The sequence below is a fragment of the Sturnira hondurensis genome, unplaced genomic scaffold (assembly GCF_014824575.4).
Source record: "Sturnira hondurensis isolate 20B ecotype Veracruz unplaced genomic scaffold, ASM1482457v3 Scaffold0000867, whole genome shotgun sequence".
NCBI classification, from domain to species: domain Eukaryota; kingdom Metazoa; phylum Chordata; class Mammalia; order Chiroptera; family Phyllostomidae; genus Sturnira; species Sturnira hondurensis.
Window position 1 is genome coordinate 2223077 of NW_028073498.1, and position 16697 is coordinate 2239773.

General features: G+C 36.8%; 1 protein-coding gene across 3 annotated transcripts in view; it reads right to left on the reverse strand.

Annotated features, from left to right (window-relative positions):
* TMCC1 (transmembrane and coiled-coil domain family 1) overlaps positions 1 to 16697 on the reverse strand; it is a 191050-nt gene that overhangs the window by 147452 nt on the left and 26901 nt on the right. For all 3 annotated transcript variants that reach the window (XM_037051081.1, XM_037051085.1, XM_037051084.1), the window contains one exon: positions 1694 to 1749. The gene's annotated coding sequence lies outside the window, so the exon portion shown is untranslated. The remainder of the gene's footprint in view (positions 1 to 1693; positions 1750 to 16697) is intronic.

Here is a 16697-nt window from a genome sequence, read left to right on the forward strand (position 1 = left end):
GTTTATAGGACAGATGGATACTTACTGAATTATTTCCACTATGTAAAACATTAAGATCCTGAGGGAAAATTTACCAAAATAATCCAGTAACACTGTACATCAACTAATCTTCTTACACTGAGCTATTTAGACCCTAAGAAGGGAAGATGTAAAAGCAGCAGACTGATAATAAGTAATTTACTTTTCCCCTTATTTGTATTTCATTACCTTAATAATATAAATGATTTTTTGTTTTTGAAAGTAAAATATACAAATTTCTTCCATGAGAGTAAAAGATATCATGAATAAAGAAACAATGCCAAGGTTAGCTGGAAAATCTACTTGTCTCATAAATAAAGGTATAAGGAATTTATTACTCAGCAAACTTGCTTCTTCGGGCAGTGTTATAAATTAATCTAGTGGCCACATGCTTCTCATTTTTTAAATGAAAAATATGGTATATTTATATGTCAATAGTTTCATTTGAGATTTCACCAGCATGTGGACATTATTTTCATATAATTCAAAGTTTTGACTGATTATAAGGATATGCCAACATTCCAGAAAAACCTAGAAATAGGATGTGAATCTCCAAGCCAAAGCTTGCACAGGCTATCCACACAAATGCAAAGTTTATGCAGTAGAACAGTAATGAATTCCGAAATTTCTAAAAGCAAGACATAACCATACTAAGCAGCAGAGGCTTACCTAACATGCACCCTAGGCTGCAAGCACCCTAGGGTGAACCTGAAACATCAAGTGGTAAGATGAGAATTTTGAAAACCTACCACACTGATAATAAAATACAATCTGGTACTTATACTCATAACTATCATCTGCATTATCACTGTGACATCAACACAAACAAGAAATATGGTCAAAATTTTGATACTTGCTAAAATTTTCTGTAGGTCAGCAGAAAATCTTTAAGGCCACCTTTCAATACAAGCCAAAATTTATGGAAGGTCAAATGCTATGCCCAAAATACCCAAAAGAGTAATGTTGTAATAATTAACTGTAAAACTGCTGACAGTCAAAATGCAAGCACTAAAGCAATTCAACACTGGCAAAGTTTTTTAGGAACCCCCTATTTTCTATAAAATTCAAAAAAAAATAATAACTCTTGCTCAGTTTATAAAATTCCCCAAACAACTTATATTGAGACCCCTGGTTTTAACACAAGTTCAACTGCAAAGTGTGCTTTTGTAAGAAGGAAATGTTAGCTTCTCTTTTATTCACTCAACTTTGCTGAAAGTAGAGTTCTTATGAGTAAACCAGAGGAAGTGGGGAAAGAAAAAGGAACAGAAGGAGGACATGGCGGAAAGAGGGTAGGGGGAAGGAGTGAAAAGGGGGAAAGAGGAGAAAAAGCCACCAACAGACCAGGCATTTGAGATTAACTTTGTTTCTCAGAATTTTAAACAATTTTTCTACAACAGTACTGCCAAAGATACAATATGCCATTAGTTCATATTCAAGAAACTAGTTATTCTAAGTTAATATCAGAAAAGTTAAAAATTATGTTTTCAAATCTGTGAAATGTTTATGAGGGTGTTCTAAAAACCATTCTAAAATATATAGAAAATCTTTTTCTTTTTTCTTTAAGTTTTTCTTTCCAATTTTTTTGTTTGTTTTTTTGATAGATATGGTAACCAAAGCTTTCTTGTTTGGCTATGAACTAAGTTATTTCATTGACTATAAAGTGTTGGATACTTGCCTTTATCACTCTTCCTCAAGCACTTCTAACAAATACAGGAATCCTTTTAGGAAAAGCTGAAAAGCAAACATTAAGAATTAAAAAGTGAGAAACTTAAGAGAGGAGAACTTATCTATTATATACACACAGAAAAAAAACAGAATATACATAAAATGTTAATATTTATCTCTCACTGGTAAAAAATAAAATAACTTTTCCAATATTTTTTAATACTTTCTAACTTTTCAAAAATGTGATAAAAAATTTTAATCAAAAAAGATATTTTGTAATAAAAAGAATATTAACTGGTCAATACTTAAAAGAAAATGGCACATGTCACAAGTAGCAATGAATATTTTTACACTACGATATGGAATTAGAAGTGGATATTACATTAATTCTAATTTTAAAAGTAATATGAAATGTAAAACAAGTTCATGAAAAACAATAATTTATGAGCCAATATTTTTTCAAGTGGCTTCCAATCCTGCACCTGTACTTCTGCATTCAAAAGCAACTCTAAACACTATTATCTATCAGGAACAATGGAGAATCAAGATGCACCAAAACTGGTATCTTCCTGGAAAACTAGCTTCTGACAGCCATTACTAGAAAAGCAATTTAATTAATCAAGTGTTTGGGGGCCATCTGCTCTGTGCTCAGCATTCTATAGACCAAATAAGGCATGTTATCCTGCCTTCAAAGAACTCACAATCTAGTGTTGAAAGTAAGATTTATATACTTCAAACTTAAAGAAAACAGCACAAAACAACACAAATGCCAAAGTGAGGAAATAAACTGCAATTATCACCAGAAGTTAGTTGGTAAAATCAGTTAGGATTAGATTTGTTTGGGAAAACTTTATGGAAGAGCAAGAGACTTTACCTGAGCTTTGAAGGATAGGTGAATAAGTGAGAAGATATAAAGCAAGAATTCCATCTTAGAGAGCAATAAACAGTAGATGCAATGAATGTATGCAATGCAAGTATGCTTGGAGGCCAGCAAAGAGGCCAGATGACTGTACTGGTGGATTAATATTTGAGTCATCTGGAGAACTGGGTGGCTTGTGGGCAGGTATGAGAGGATTTTCTATCATATAACCTTTTGTATACTTTGACCTTATGACTGTATCATGTACTGAAAAAAATAAGCTTCCATATTTCAAGAAAGAAAGAAAATACATGTTTTGATTTCTAGGACAAACATTTAAAAATAGTGTAAGTGTACATAAGTGCTATGCTAATAAAAGTAAAAATAGAATTAAAACACCCAAATAAACCCAAAAAGAAGGCACAATCACAAATAAGTAGAATATATAAAAAGCAAAATGTAAGATGTCAAATATTCCAGTAATTATATTAAATGTAACTGGACCAAAAGATGAAAGTTATTACACTAAATAAAAAATAAGGTGGGCACTGTAAATATGAGAGGGAACACTTTGTAAAGTATATGACTATCGAATCACATGCTGTACACCTGAAACCAATACAAAATAATATTAAATCTAAACTGCGATAGGAAAACATACTTTTAAAATTTTTAAAATAAAAAACCAAAATTCAACTATTATGGAGCTTACAAGAATCAAACCTAAAAATAAAAAACATAGAAAAAGTCATACAAACATAAACTAAAATAAAGTTGCTCTAGCTATATTAATAGTACACAAAGTAGACTTTAATGCAAAAAGCATTAATAGAGGTATAATTCACAGGATAAAAATATATATACTTCATTAGAAAGATATAAAAATTTAGAATCTGTATTCATATAATATTGCCTTCAAATATATAAAACAAAACTTAGCAGAATTACAAGTAAAAAATATCCATTAGCAAAATGAGGAAACTATTATCAGTAGTTGATAGAACAAATGACTCAAAAAGGGGGAGGGGAATAAAAATAAAGATCTGAATAGTATGATTAACAAACTGGACCTAAACAGACATATGACAAGCACACAGTAATTGCAGAATAAATATTCTATCAAGCACAAAAAAACTGTTTACAAAAATTGATCATATGCTGAGTCCTAGGTAAGACTCACAAGTTATTCTCTGTCCACAACATGTATTCCTAAGGTTTAAAGACAGTGGAGGGAATCACTCTCCCATTCCCCTATTTTCTCCTAACCCAACCTCTAGGCAATACAGCCAAGATGGAGCAACACATTGGCTCCATCTAACACCCTGAAGGAAGAAAAGACTCTCTCAGACTAAAGGAAATACAGTCACAAGAGCATGGATAAATACCACTGCAGTTAGGAAGATTAAACCAGATTCTGACAAATTGCTGAAGACTAAATACAGGCTAACATGAGAATGTGAAGCCCCTGGGGGATACAATCATGAGCGAGTTCCCACCCTATTACAGGTTTTTCCTCCAGGAACCTCAGAAGGCTTTCGCGCACATGCGTGCACGCGGGTTTGGGGGGTGAATCTGGGAGAAATCAAAGAAAGCTCCTTGTTCCAGTCCTCACCCACCCCTGTGGAGTTGGAGAGTGGACCAGCAGCCAACACCAATCAACCCAGACCTACTTCCCCTCTCTCCCTATGGAATAAAAGGCTTAATTTTCAAGGAAAAATTCATCAAGGCTTGTACCTTGAGAACACAGGTAAGAAGCCTACTACACTAGAGGAAAGGAAAGGAGACTGATATACCCAATCTTCACTATCTCTCTAAAGTAAAAATAACCTAATGCAGAAAGAGGGACTGGCCTTTAAAAATCTTGACTAACAAAGGGCTTTAAAAAACCTATCCTAGACACTGCAGTTGGGGCAACAGAAAGAAGGGTAGAAGTTCCACCCCTGGCAGTGAAGTGGAAAGTCTTGTGAAGGCTACACTTCAAGACCCAGATTCTAATACCTGCCTATTTCTGAAGCTTAATAGATCATCAGAGAAGTCACCTCATTCCTCATTACCATGCTAACAAGCTTTGAGCAAAACTAACAGTAGAATACAGCTGCAAGAGACAAGATTCACTCTGAGAAATAGCACAAAGGAAAACCCAAAGCAATATTTTATATCCAGTAAAAATATCCTTCATGAGTGAAAAAGACTTTCCCAAACCAGAGAGAGAGAGAGAGAGAGAGAAGACAGAGAAGAGGGAAGGGAAGGGGAGGAGGAGGAGGAGGAAGAGAAGAGAGAACTCAATGCCAACAAATCCACCCTATAAAATACTAAAGGGAGTTTTTCTGGCATAAGGAATATGATACAGGTCAGAAGTTTGGATCTAAACAAAGAAATTAAGAATAAATAAAAGTAAAATAGAATCTTTTTAAAAATATTTTTAACTGCTTGGAAAGACTATTTCAAGCAGTAATAATACATTGGGCATTTATAGCATATGTAGTGAAATGTATAATGACAGTGACAGTGAAAGAATTAGGAACAGACTATAATAATACATTCATTGCATTTACTTACAACAAATACTCTCATCAAACTTAGAAAGAATCCTTTAGGGTATAGTATTATAAGGTATAATATAGGGTGTATCTATGAAAAATATACAAAAAATCTAGAAAAATATCCCTGGCTGGTGTGGCTCAGTGGATTGAGTGCCAACCTGCAAACCAAAGGGTCACAGGTTCAATTCCCAGTCAGGACACACAGCTGGGTTGCAGGCCAGGTCCTCAGTAGTAGGCGTACCAGAGGCAACTGCACACTTATTATTTCCCTCCCTCCCTTCCTTCCTTCCCCTCTAAAAATAAATAAATAAAATCTTTTTAAAAATCCAGTAAAATAATGCAGGTAAAAACAACATGACCATGAATTTAGGACCAAATGAAGATACAGGAGTAGGTCTCTTGAAATACACCCTGTATAACAGATACAGAATGTGGATTACTCATCATTTAGCACCTACACAGAGTTTATATTAGATACACCTGTACATACAGGGAAATAATTGAAATGTTTGAGACCTATGAATCCTATGCATATAATGCAAATGTATGTATAATTTCAGATAGCATCCCACATTAGATTTTTTAATTTAACTTCATTTTCAGGAACCTACAAACTAAATTCAGGCTTGATACTGGTAGTTTTACATTGTCTCCTCTGCCTCCCTCATCTTCTGTCACCACTCCTGAAGCATATCTACAAGAAAGGTCCAGGATCATGCTACTTTGTTTCTAATAAAACTCATGGTCTTTTAAAAACCTGCAAGTTCTGATCTGCATCCCAAAAATCCAATCTAAGGAGGCAGCTAGTAGAGCACTGAATCCTTATTAGCTTTCTGACTTTGCTCATGAATGAAAAGGGCTCTTGCTCTTCAAAATAGTTCCTTCTTTGATGTGACTTATGATCTAAAAATTAGACTCCTTTGTTACTGTGAAGATATATCTTGCTTTCCCCTGGGAACAAAAATCAAGATATAGAGGAGGATGTGTATGAGGCTAGTTACTCAGCATATCTAGAGGATAGTCTATTTTAAAGCAAAGCTACAGAGGGGAAGAAAGTGGCAGCAGGTGGAAGGGAGTAAGCGAGGGATAAATGATGATGGAGACTAGTCTCTGAATGGTGAGCACATAATGCAATGTGCAAATGATGTATTGTACAACTGTACACTCCAAACTTACAGTTTTAATGACCAATGTAGCACCAATAAATTCAACAAAAATAAATAAATAAGTAAACAAAGCAAAGCTGGAAGGCTCCTGGTCAAGACAGCAGAGTACGGAAGTGCGGTATTGGCACCATCCCATGACCACATCCAAGTTATAACTAAACTACAGAACAACCATCATTGAGAACCACATGAAATCTGGCTAAGCAGAAGTCCTATAACTAAGGATATACAGAAGAAGCCATAACAAGAATGATAAGAGGGGTAGAAATGCAAAACAAGATGATCCTATACACAATTTGTGGTGGTTAAAAATGGGAGGGATATCTTGGCTTCAGAGGATGACCCTGAGGAATGAGGGGGCCCAGCCCTATACTAGGACTGAAGACTTCCAGCATCCCCAGTCCCGAGTCCCGTGCAAGGCAGATGAGTCTCTGTAACGCCTGGAAGTGAAAACCAGTGGGAACTGAGGCTGAGATAGAGAGCTGCTGGAGTCCCAGGAGGTTTAAGAGGTGTTTCTCTTAAAGGGCCCATGGAGAAATTCGATGGACTTACTCACTCTGAGCCCCAGCTCCAGTAACTTGGGGCAGCAACTTGGGGCAGCAACTTGAAAGGTGCCAGAGACTACAGGAGACACTGAATTTGGCTTTAGAGCAAAGGCAGGAGGTGCATCTTTCTCCCAAAAAGAAATGGTGGCAGAAAATGTTCCTTTGCTGAGCCCTGCCCCTGCAGGCTGAGATAGGTGCCATATTTGAGAATCCATCAATCTACAACCTTTTGCCCCACTGTTGTGATCCCCTGAGATCCCACCTAATCCAACTTTCAGGACCACTGAAAAGTGGCTGAAAAGCCCAGCTTCCAGTGGCTTTTCCATACAAGTGGCCTGTCTTTTCTTCTTCAGACTATCCTACTATGTCTCAAAGATTCGCAAACCCCAAATGAGAAGCATCTAGTGTAGGTAGGCCAAAGACCTCTTGCTTAATGGCCCCAGGCCCAGCATTGGTGGCAGTTGGGCTCTCTTTGCACTTTGGCCTCTCCCAGGCACCTTCAAGCCCAGAACAAGTAGCAGCCATCTGCAGATCACCACTATGTAGTTCAAGCCAGGTCACAGGCAGCAACTGACATTGGCTTCCACATTCTGTGAGGCCCCAGAGGCAGCAACCCTGTTGCAGCCAGACCATACCAAGGCACCACAAACCCAGAGCAAGTAGCAGCCATCTCAACTGCTTTATAGCTCACGAAGGGTGGCCCTGAGCAGAACATAGGTGGGGGCTGACCTTGTTTTGTACCACCCAGGAAACGCCAGAGCCTGCACACCTAGTGGACAGTTGCAAACCACATGGGCACACCACCACCCTGTTCCTACACAGCTGATCCTCCAAGGAGGGCAGAAGTGTAGTCAGTGGTCATAGCCAGTCCTTGTAGCTGACTGGCCTGGATAAATCCCTCCCATTGACCTGACAACAGCAATCAAGGATCAACTGCAAGAGGAGGGTGTACTCAGCCCACCAGAAGAGCATACCTCAAGTACCCAGCTTGGGTGATAGGGGAGGCTGCGCCACTATAGTACAGCTACTATACTAGGCCATGTAACCAAGACAGGGAGTCACAGCAACTCTACTTAATACATAGAAACAAACACAGGGAGGCTGCCAAAATGAAGAGACAAAGATACATGGCCCAAATGAAAGAACAGATCAAAACTCCAAAAACAGACTAAACAAAACGGAGATAAGCAATCTATCAGATGCAGAGTTCAAAACATTGGTTATAAGGATGCTCAAGGAACTTAGTGAGGACCCCAATAGCATAAAAAAAGATACAGTCAGAAATGAAGGATACACTAATTGAAATTAACAATTTACAGGGAAACAACAGTAGAGTGGATGAAGCCAAGAATCAAATCAATGATTTGCAACATAAGGAAGAAAAAAACAACCAGTCAGAACAAGAAGAAAAACGAATTTTAAAAAATGAGGATAGAATTATTTTATTATCACAAAGTGAAGAGGCCTTTTAAACAATGACATATATATACTTTAAATTACGTATAAACATGTGCATATAATTTAAATTATACACACACACATATGGTGTGTCCATGTGTGTGCACATATCAAGGCAAAAATCACCATAAGCAAAGTCAAAAGACAAATTAGTAAGAACTGATCTACACTTCGTTTTACAAAGAGCTAACCTCCTTAATGGAGAAAAAGCCACAAGTCAGTAAGAAAAAATCACACCAGTCAACAAAAACATACAAGGAAGATCAGTTTTACCAAAAGTGAAACATTAAATAGCTCTTAGTACATGAAAAGATGCATATCCTAGTTGGATCAACAGAAATCAGAAAAAAATCCTATTTTAACTCCTAAGCTTTCCTGAGACCAGAAGAGTTTATTTTATGCCTAAAACATTGATGTAGACAGTATCTTCTTGGGGGGAGAAAAAAGAAACTGAGAAATAGATATAGATATCTAATTTCACATTTTGTATTCCTATTACACAAAATCCCTTCTATGAAATAATCTGCATCCAAAATACTGGCATTTGCTGCTGAGATGAAGCAAAGGTTTAATCACTGGAGAGCATTCACAAAAAATTAAACCATGGAACCGAAGATCTGTTCAACAGTGGGGTTTGTCAGAGTGTTTTTCCCCTCCCCAAGCAATCTTTATAACAATTTTCCAAATTATACTCATAATACATTCATTCCCAGGAATCACTTCTCAGAAGCACATAAATAAACCATCACATAGCCAGAGTTGACCAAATGTGTTCTGACAGATCAAGGCCAACCAATTGCAAAGCTTCTCAATATGCACCCCCACAGGCCTATATAGCACCAGCCTCTGGCTCCAGCATAAGTTCCTTCCCTTCCTGAAGGCTTAGTTCTGGCTTTTGAGGAAATAAAAATAAAGCTGTCAAATGAGTGGATCAAATTTCCAGCAGGGAAAATTTTAAACGATTGTCATATAAATCCCTTCGAACAAACATCTGCTGAATAGAAATGAAGGCAACTTAGTCATAAAAGACAATACAACAAAAACTCAATATATTTTAATTTTTAAGATAAAAAATAAGAAAATATTCAGATGTGTTATTTTCAGCAAATTACAAACCAACCAGCACAGAGGACAATACAGCTCAAAGCCAAACAATAGCATGGAGAATGCCATTTTTAAATGTGTCTATGCTGATTCTATTAAATAACATGCTTCTGAGCAATAAAGTCATTTTTATTTTAACATTTAAAAAATTCTAGAATAAGAATAGAAGACATATAGGTAAGGAAGGAATTATTAGGTAGGGGGAGTACACTATTAACTGAAAATATCAATTCATAAGGCAGTCTTAATTATTTGCCAACAAAAAATAAGCAGAACAGTATTTTTGGAAGCATTAAAATTATTTACAAAATTATTCATTCAGGAAGTGTTACCCAACTATCATCAATAACTCAAAAAACAGCAAGTACTAGCAAGGATGTGGAGAAACGGGAACCCTTTTGCACCACTGGTGGGAATTCAGACTGGTGCAGCCAGTGTGGAAAGCAATATGGAGATACCTCAGAAAATTAAAAATGGATCTGCCGTTTGACCCAGCAATCCCAGTTCTGGGAATATATCTGAAGGGACCAAGAACAATTCAAAAGAACATAAGCATCCCTGTTTGTTGCAGCATTACTAAAAATCACCAAGATATGGAAGCAGCCCAAGTGTCCATCAATAGATGAGTGGATAACACTACTGTGGGCATTCACAACAATGGAATTCCCTGTGGCCATAAAAAAGAAGAAAAATTTTACCCTATGCAACAGTATAGATGGATATGGAACACATTATGGTAAATGAAATAAGCCATTTAGAGAAAGACAAATACCACGATTTCATTTATATGTGGAATCTAATGAACAAACTGAACTAACAAGCACAACAGAGACAGACTCATAGCTTGTCAGCAGATGACAGCTAGTGTTTGTGTGTGTGTAGGGGAGGCTTTGGTAGGCAGGGATTGAGGAAAAAGGGCTCATGGGCATGGACAACAGTGTGGTGATTGTTAGGGGGCAGGGGAGTATAAGAAACTAAATGGTAATAGAAAAAAAAAGATTAAATTTTTATAAATAAATAAAGAAACGAAAATATAGCTGTCAGTACCAAACATGCAAAGACTATGTATAGGGGCCAAGACTGGAATGCTGATAATGGGTGCTAGCTAAAAAATAAAATCAAAGTGACTAAACATTAATTTCTTGATTCTAGAGCTTATCAATTGATTAAAGGCACATCTATAGTTGCATCATAGCTTTTTGAGGAGAAATACTGCACTATTAACACAATTTCAAAACATAAAAAATTTTAAAAACCATTACTCTTAGAATTGAGAAAACAGGGATTTTATGAAATACCACCAGTGTGCCTAACCAACAACTATCATTTGTTTCAGATTTTTCTTACTCAGTCTTGGACCAAAACATTACTCCTAGACCATTACTTATCCCCAAATCTACCTTGACTTCTACAGATAGCCAAAGATAAAATTTAGAGAAATCTATTGCTGAAAACTAACAGAAGTAATCATTTGCAAAGATGCAGTTAGAATGGAAATGTGTGAAGTACAACCATAACAAGCCCGAGCTCTCTCTAAATGAAAAGGCTTCAAGATATTGCAGGGCCCAACACTTCATAAGTAATTTGCTAACCTTCAACTTCCTGGTGGGTTGTAATGGTATCTACCTTCAGAGTCATTGTAAAGATTAACTACAAAATACTCAGAACAAGGCCTAGTATGCAATAAGCACAATATGAAACACATATTTTGGGAAATGCCAGGCACCTATATACGCAGTGGCTGCAGCATCTTGGTTCCCACTCAGAATGCTGCAGCAGGTGTTTCTCATTACCCTGGTACAACCTTAAGTTCTATGTGAGAAGTTCTTGCACTCACAGTTTTTGACTCAATCTGGTAAAAAAAAAAAAAAGAAATCACCAATGGAGCCTAATTATAAACAAATTTACAGGAAGCAGTACACTGAAGACACAGCTAATACTAATATGAAACTACTGTTTACAGACTTAAGAGACCATATTCCAGGATTACAACATGATACTTCCAACTGCCCTGACCTATGCACAAGTCTCTCCCCCTCCAGTGCATTCTACCTATGAACTGGCAGGCAGGGGGATGGGAATAATAATGTACCTCTCCAAATCCATCCTTTTACATGTTAAACTGACCTTAAGTAAAACTAAGCTCAAAACATCAACAGATAGATTAGGTTAGTCTCACAAATGCAGAAACATACAATACAAGATTAATTTAGCTCCATGCTTTCCATTCATGTTATTTTTCATACCTGTAATGTTAACCTTTTTTTCCAACATTTATCCAAATAGAGGTCAAAGACCAAGTCCACCTCTAACCATTTCAGCACTCATTACCTACTATCTCCCTTCTTTGAATTTCCATAATACAAATTAAGTGAACTTCAAAAGTTAGCTGTTTTCCTCTGTGTTGGAAAGCAAGCTTCCTGAAGAGAGGTGTCACATCAAAGTTTGTAAGAATCATGAGCACACAGTCTCAAAGGGCCACACTGGTAAAAGAGCATTGGCAAATACTCTAAGAACAGGCCTGCCTTCCAGCTCTGTTGCTTACAAGTGCACAGACATTTAAAGAAAGTTATTTGACCTCGCTGAGCCTCAGGATTTCATTCATGGAATGAAGGACATGGTACTGAAATAATAGTTACTTTCCTGAATTGGCCATATGATTAAGAATTATGTTGGGAAGAAGGTGAAGGAGGGAGTGGAAGCCACACTAACCTCAATCCAGGACCAATCTGGAAATACAACTAGAAGGTAGAGAAATTACCCACAACAAACAACTGACCAAGAGTGAGAGAGAAGCCTCAAAACCTTGTACACACAGACGAATCACCTTCAACACAACCTGTCCACACCTGCACAACAGAATATAAGACGTGGTGGACAGAGTGATCCTCAGTTAACCAGCTGGAGGGAAGAACCCACCAAAGAAAGACCCAACAACAATCAAAACCCAAAGACATACAGAGAGTCAACATAAACCACAGCTCAAGATCAGTGAGCTCAGGAGATCAAGGAGACTGCACCACTGAATTTCACAGGTATTCTACCATAGAAGTTCACACCATTAACACAAGGAGTCAGAACAGATCGATTTAAGAAGCTGAGGATAACAAGAAGAATCTCACAAACAATGGGAAGACAAAGAAACAATCCTCAAATGAAAGGAAAGAATGCTAAATGAAATGAAATAGAGGTAAGTCAACTATCAGATATTGAGTTCAAAGCAATGGTTATCAGGAAGCTCAATGAGGTCACAGAGAATTACCAGAAACTCACTACAAACTATGTCAATATGAAAAAGAAAATAGAAACTATCAACAAGGGCCAAGAGGAAATGAAGACTACAATTTCTGAACTGAAGAACACAGTAGAAGGAATCTAAAGCAGGCTCAATGAAGCAGAGGACTGGATCAGTGAGCTGGAGGACAAGGTAGAAAAAAACACCTAGAAAGAGCAAGAAAAGGAAAAGAGGCTCAGAAATAATGCAAAAAGATTAAGGGAAATGCAAGACAACATGACACATAATAATATCCATATAATATGGACACCAGAAGGAGAAGAAAAAGAGGAAGGGGTAGAAAACCTGTTTGAAAAAGTAATGATGGAAAATTTCCCTAATTTGATGAGAGAGAAAGTCACACAAATCCAGGAAACACAGAGAGTCCCAACCAAGAGGAACCCAAAGAGGTCTACTTCAAGACACATCATAATTGAAATGGCAAAATTCCAAGACAGAGAGAGAATCTTAAAGGCAGCAAGGGAGAAACAGGAAGTAACATACAAGAAAGCCCTGATAAGGTTAACAGCAGACTTCTCAATGGAAATGCTCCAAGCCAGAAGAGAATGGCAAGAAATATACCAAGTAATGAGAACCAGAGGCCTGCAACCAAGGCTACTTTACCCAGAAAGGCTCTCAATCAAAATAGAAGGCCAAATAAGGGGTTTCCCAGACAAAAGAAGTCTAAAAGAATATACCTCCACCAAACCAACTCTGCAAGAGATGCTAAAGAGAGTGCTTTAAAGAAAGGAAAGAAAAGAGACAGAGAGGAACACAGGTACGAAAAAACAGCAATGAATAAGTACCTATCAATAAGAACCTTAAATGTAGATGGATTAAATGCTCCAATCAAAAGATATAGAATAGCTGAATGGATAAGAAAGCATGACCCACACATATGCTGCCTACAAGAGACCCACCTCAGGACAAAAGGCCTACACAGACTGAAAGTGAAGGGCTGGAAACAAAATTTCCAAGCAAATCGACAGGGAAAAAAAGTTGGGTTAGTCATACTCATACCAGACAAAACAGACTTCAAAAAAAGGGCCATAAAGAGAGACCCAGAAGATCACTTCATAATACTCAAGGGAAGAATCCCCCAAGACAACATAAATATTGTAAATATATATGCACCCAAGATGGGAGCACCCAAATACATAGAGAAAATCTCGAAGGATGTCAAGAAAGATATTGACAGCAACACAATTATAGTAGGGGATTTTAACACCCCACTCTCAGAAATACACAGATCTTCCAAACAAAATATCAACAAAGATATTGTGGCATTGAACAATGCCCTAGATGAAATGGACTTAACTGATATTATAGAGCCTTTCACCACAAAGAAGCTAAATACACATTCTTTTCAAATGCACATGGAACATTTTCAAAGACAGACCACATGATAGGACACAAAACAAGCCTCAACAAATTCAAGAAAACTGAAATTATAGCAAGCATTTTCTACAACCACAAAGGACTGAAACTAGAAACCAACCCCAAGGAAAAAACTCCAAAACACTCAAAATTATGGCGATTGAATAGTGTGCTATTAAACAATGCATGGTTCAAAAATGAGATTAGGAAAGAAATCAGGAAGTTTCTGGAAACAAACAAAAATGAACTCACAATCACCCAAAACGTATGGGCCACAGTGAAGGCAGTTCTGAGAGGGAAGTTCATAGCAATACAGGCCTACCTAAAAAAGATAGAAACATTTCAAATAAACAACCTAACCCCACACCTACAAGAACTCAAGGAACAACAAGAAAGACAACCCAGAGCAAGTAGAAGGAAGGAAATAACCAAGATCAGAGCAGAATTAAATGACAGAGAGACTAAAAGCACAATTTGCACAATTTTATCAATAAATCAAGGAGCTGGTTCTTTGAAAAGATAAACAAAATTGACAAGCCTTTAAATAGACTGATCAAGAAAAAGAGAGGACCCAAATAAATACAATCAGAAATGAAAGAGGAGAAATTACAACTGATACCACAGAAATACAAAAAATTGTAAGAAATTACTAAGAACTGTATGCCAAGAAAGTTGAAAACCTAGGTGAAATGGATAAATTTCTAGAAAAATACAATCTTTAAAACTGAATGAAGAAGCAGAAAGCCTGAACAGACTAATAACAGCAGACGAAATTGAAGTAGTAATCAAAAAGACTCCGAAACACAAAAGCCCTGGAACAAACAATTTCACAGGACAATTCTACAAAGCATTTAAGGAAGAGCTAACCCCTATCCTTCAGAGTATTCCAAAAAATCCAAAATGATGGAAGACTCCCAAATTCTTCTTATGAAGCCAGCATCATTCTAATCCCCAAACCAGATAAAGACACAACAAAGAAAAAAAACTTCAGGCCAATACTGCTGATGAACATAGACATTAAAATCCTCAACAAAATATTGGCAAACCACATCCAGCAATACATTAAAAAGATCATACACCATGACCACATGGGATTCATCCTAGGGATGCAAGGACGGTATAATGTTCGCAAATCAATAAACATAATACATCACATAAACAAAAGCAAAGACAAAAATCACATGATCAGATCAAGAGATGCGGAAAAAGCATTTGATCAAAAAGCGGAAAAAGGTACAGCACCCATTTATGATAAAAATACTCAACAAAGTGGGAATTGAGGGAGCATTCCTCAACATAATAAAAGCCATATATGAGAGACCCACAGCCAACAACATACTCAATGGGCAATAACGAAAAGCTTTCCAACTAAGATCAGGAACAAAACAAGGTTGTCCACTTTGACTACTTTTATTCAACATAGTATTGGAAGTTTCAGCCACAGCATCAGACAAGAAAAGAAAATAAAAGGCATCCAAATGGGAAAGGAGAAAACAAAACTGTCACTGTTTGCAGATGACATGATAGTGTATATAGAAAATCCTACAGACTCTGCCAAAAAACTGCTCGACCTAACAAATGAATTTAGTAAAACAGCGGGATACAAAGTCAATATTCAGAAATCAAAGGCATTTTTGTATACCAACAATGAAACATCGGAAGCAGAAATCAGCAAAAAAAAAATCCCATTTGATATAGCAATAAGAAAAATAAAATACCTAGGAATAAACCTAACCAAGGAGGTAAAAGACCTGTATACACTCAGAAAACTATACAACACTGAAGAAAGAAATCAAGGAAGACACAATTAAATGGAAACATATACCGTGTTCATGGATCAGAAGAATTAACATCATCAAAATGTCCATACTACCCAAAGCAATTTATAGATTCAATGCAATCCCTATTTAAAGTACCAATGGCATATTTCACAGATAAAGAACAAACACTTCAAAAATTTATATGGAACCATAAATGACCCTGAATAGCTACTGCAATTTTGAGAAAGAAGAACAAAGTAGGAGGGATCACTATACCTGATACAGAACTGTATTACAAGGCCACTGTAATCAAAACAGCTTGGTACTGGCATAAAAACAGACAGACCAACAGATCAGAACAGAAAGCCCAGGAATAAACCCAGGTCTCTACAGTCAATTAATTTTTGACAAAGGGGGCAACAGCATAAAATGAAGTAAAAATAGCCTCTTCAACAAATGGTGTTGGGAGATCTGGGCAGCTATGTGCAAAAAAATGAAACTCGAGCACCAACTTACACCATACACAAAAATAAATTCAAGGTGGATAAAAGATTTAAATATAAGTCGTGACACCATTAAAGTCCTAGAGGAGAACACAGGCAGGAAAATCTCAGATATTTCACGCAGCAGTATTTTCACTGATATGTCCCCTAGAGCAAGGGACATAAAGGAAAGAATAAATGGGATCTCAAAATAAAAGGCTTCTGCATGGCTAAAGAAAACAATATTAAAATAAAAACAAAACCAACCATATGGAAAACATACTTGCCAATGATACCACAGACAGGGTGTAATCTCCAAAATATATAAAGAACTCACACAGCTCTACCCTAAGAAGACAAGCAACCCAATTAAAAAGTGAGCAAAGGACTTGAACAGACACCTCCAAGGAGGATATACAGAGGGTCCAGAGACACATGAAAAGATG